Below are 4247 nucleotides of genomic sequence, written 5' to 3' on the forward strand. Positions count from 1 at the left end.
TACCTAAACGATGTCAAACCTGTAACATCTTCCACTAATGAATAGGGCATCAATATGAATAAAGCTCACATCAAATATTTTAGTCATATAATTTTTTAAAAAAATGCAAAAGTTTTGATGGTGAAAACCACATTGTGATAGTATTGAAACCCAAAAAATAAAAAATGAAAGACGTATCCAAGGGTGAAAACCTCTCTCAAGTGCCAGCAGATGAGATATTTGATGCACTTCCAAGTCACTTTTAGGAGAGATCATTAGTATTAATAGAGCCAACATAACTAATTAATCTGGGCACAGAAGAACATCCTCATATGATACATCTGGCACAGTCATTGTCACCTAAAGAAAAGGAAGAGTTCATTTCCTTTTTCAAAGAAAAGAAGATAAAATTTTCTTGGGCATACTCTGACATGCCAAGATTGGATCCTGATCTTATCGTGCATCACTTGTCCATAGCACCAGGCATCAAACTAGTTAAAGAGAAACTTTGAAAAATGCATCCTCACGTTGCATTGCTCATCAAAGTAGAATTGAAGAAACTTCTAAAAGTTAGTTTCATCCGTACAATTGATTATGCTAAATGGATATCCAATATTGTTCCAGTTTCCAAGCATGATAAATCTATCAGGGTTTGTACTGACTTCTGTGATCTCAACTTGGCATGTCCTAAGGATGACTTTTTGCTTCCTAATATTGATATGATAGTAGACATGACAGTTGGCTATGAGATGTACTCACTTATGGATGGGTTTTCTAGATGCAATCAAATAAAAATTGTGCTAGAAGACCAGAAGAGAATGGCTTTCACATGTGCATGGGGAACCTTTTGTTGGAATGTAATGCCATTTGGCTTGAAGAATGTCAATGCTACATATCAAAGGGCTCTTACTACAATTTTACCATGACATCATGCATAAAACCATGGAGGACTATGTGGATGATACCTTGGTCAAAAGTGCTAAACGAAATACTCATCTGCAAGATTTGGGACCCATCCTAAGATCGTATGAAAAAATTTAGTCTTCAGCTCAGTCCTAAGAAATGTGCATTTGATGTCAGATTAGGAAAGTTGTTGGGATACATCATCTCCGCAAAAGGAATTGAGGTGGATCTAGAGAAAGTAAAAGCAATAATGGACAGGCCACCCCCTTGAACCATTAGTCAGATGAGAGGTCTACAAGGAAGGCTCTAGTCTATTTGTAGGTTTATCTCACAATTGGCAGATAGATCACAACCCTTCACAAAGATTTTACATAAGGGTGTGAAATTCAATTGGGGAAAGGATTGTGAGCAAAGCTTAACACAAATCAAACAATATCTAGGGGCATCATGGTACATAAGCACCATGAAAGCAAAAAAAAAATGAAAGTTCTACCAAGAAGGTGAAAACCTGGTAAATAGGTGCCTCTTGTTCCCAATGCTTCATCTCGTAGTGCATCTTCTAGCTTTCTGTACAATTGCTTTACTACTTTTCCAACTTTCTGCTCATGTATCCATGGATTGAGTCTTTTCACAACTTGGGGGCATTCCCCTTTAGTGTCACTCATATGAGATTCTCCTCACATAATCTCTTTCATGATAGTCACCAGTTGTTTCAGCTACATCTGTCTACTATCACTAAGTGTCACTCTTTTCAAGATTCTCCTCATAGAATCTCTTTCACAATAGTCACCATTGTTTCAACTGTGTCTACCTACTATTTCTTGGGTAACATCTTTGGATTCCTTTATGGAAGATCTCTCTTGCATTAGTCACCAGTCATTTTGGTTGTATCTATCTATTGTTGCTTAGTCCTCTTTAGGTTCTTCACCTCAAAGATTCCTCTTTGACCTTAGTCACCAGTTGTTCTGACTACTTCTACCTACTGTTGTCACCCTACTGAAGAGATTTCTTTCAAACATATTCTAGACACTAATACTTGATATCAATCCTGTAACATAGAAATGAACTCAAAATGACATACTTGTTTGGATATGCTGAGCTTTTTCTTTGATTGCTTCATGTTCACTTTATCATGTCTCCTTGAGCAACTCGATGATGTCATTTCTGACTAGAGAAGTAATGATTGGGGGCATGATCTTTTCTTTGTTTTATGTTTGTGGTTTAGTTCCAAAACATTTGAAACATTCATGGAAGAGGGGTGTCCACTATAAGAGCCTCTATCTCATGTTGGATGGCCATGTGTACCTCAACTCCTCTTAGTTGGACAATCAACAAGTTTGGTACTTTTCCTTGTCTGTTGAAGTGAATTCTTTATGTTCCATTAATATCTAATACTCATCCTACTAAGTGAATGTATGGGTCACTACGAGTAAAAACTATGAATGTTGTCCTAGGTTATGGATGCAAAGGCCATTGTGGACATACTATTTACTGATTGCTTAGCATAAGAAGGATCTTCCATGTGTCTGGCATGTCTTCATGCAAGCAACATTTAGGTCATCCTGGCATTTATGCTTTGATGCTTATGTTAACTTGCTATATTAAAATGGACAAATTTTCTAGTCATTCTAACTTCTTGTGCCTCGAATGCTTACATTTAATCCTGACATATTTCCATGATTGCAAAGTTAGTGGTAATTATGGAACATATAAGCTTTGTTTAAGTCTAGTGATGATAAATTATCAAGGCTTGGTAACCAAACCAATGGTTGCATTTAATATAATCTTGCATTACATACTTCACTTGCATAAGCATGCAATTTAGTTGTGATTCTATTTCTATCCTTTGTGATGAGGGATTGGGGGTATCTTCAAATGTATCAGGATTCTCCAATGTTGCACAAGCGTATGGTTCATTGATTTGCACTCCTCAATGGAAGACCTATCACTGTCAAGAAAAAACATGCAACATTGCATGAGACGTCAGTTCATTTTCATATGCATTACATCCATATACTCATATCATCTACTCTACATAATCGCATCACATCAAAGTGAGCATGCATCCATCACATAACACATGCATCTCATAATCATCATGTTGATATCTCATGTACATCAAAGTGAAGCAGACATAGACAATGACATGTACACAGTGATACTCGGCTCAAAATCTCGAATATATATATATATATATATATATATATATATATATATATATATATATATATATATATATCAAAAAATGGATCCATACAAAAAATGGGTGCTACTCAAGCACTGTCGGTCAAAATGATAAAAAATGGTGATGACACACCAATTGATACATAGCCAGATAACAAAATCAAGAGCCAGGAACATAGCATCTAACTCTATCTTGTAGCTTCATCTCCAAGAGGAGTAGGAGTAGCAGGTGGAGGAGGAGGTAGTGGCATGTCAGGTTTGGCAAGAGGTTGTGCATCCCTAGACTCACGAGCATACTAAGAGAAATGCATAACTTGTAAGGACTCATCAAGCACCACTATTGACTATGCTGCTTAGGCTGCCTATAAATAGACCTCATCCTATGGCATCTCTTCCCTCTACTTGATAGCCTATGCACACTCTCTCCATCTATCAATCTCTCTATCTCGCTCTGCCAACTATGCATCTTAGACAGCTATCGATATCTATAACTCTCCCAACTAATGGGAGGCCACACAAATTTGCTCTCAATATTGTTGCACTATATCCTGCACCCCAATAGTAGGCTGATCTGGCATCTCCTTGTCCAATAATTTTGGGGCCTACTACTGAGGTGTTTGCTGCTATGGTACCTCCTGTTGTGGCACCTGCTCCTCGATCCTTGGCCTCTATCGCCAACCCTACACTGTCCTACTATCTCTAACCCTAGTATTGTATCCCATCTATTAGGTAGGAATCTATACCTACTTAGTCCTATGATGGACCTCTGGCTATGGATACTACTGCTACTGTGGCTGAGGTGCCTCCTGCTGTTGTGGGGCCTATCACTGTCACTAGTACATTTGGGCTCATTTTTTGACCAAACTTTGACCAAATTCGACCAACACATTGGTCAAAAATTGTTTGGTCAAAAATTTGACCAACCTACTAGTTGGTCAAAATTTTGACCAATACGTTGGTCAAAATTTTGACCAATACGTTGGTCGAAAACTTTTGAAATTGCTAGCACAGTTTCTACCAAGCATTGGTCAAAATTTTGACCAATGCTTGGTAGAAAATTGTAGGGCGTTGGTCAAAATTTTGACCAATGCTTGGTAGAAAACTACTGGGCATTGGTCAAAATTTTGACCAATGCTTGGTAGAAAACTGCATGGGCATTGGTTGAAATTTCAACCAATGCT

The sequence above is a fragment of the Cupressus sempervirens genome, chromosome 9, assembly GCF_028749045.1.
Source record: "Cupressus sempervirens isolate cs-2001-9-10 chromosome 9, ASM2874904v1, whole genome shotgun sequence".
In the NCBI taxonomy this organism is placed as follows: Eukaryota; Viridiplantae; Streptophyta; class Pinopsida; order Cupressales; family Cupressaceae; genus Cupressus; species Cupressus sempervirens.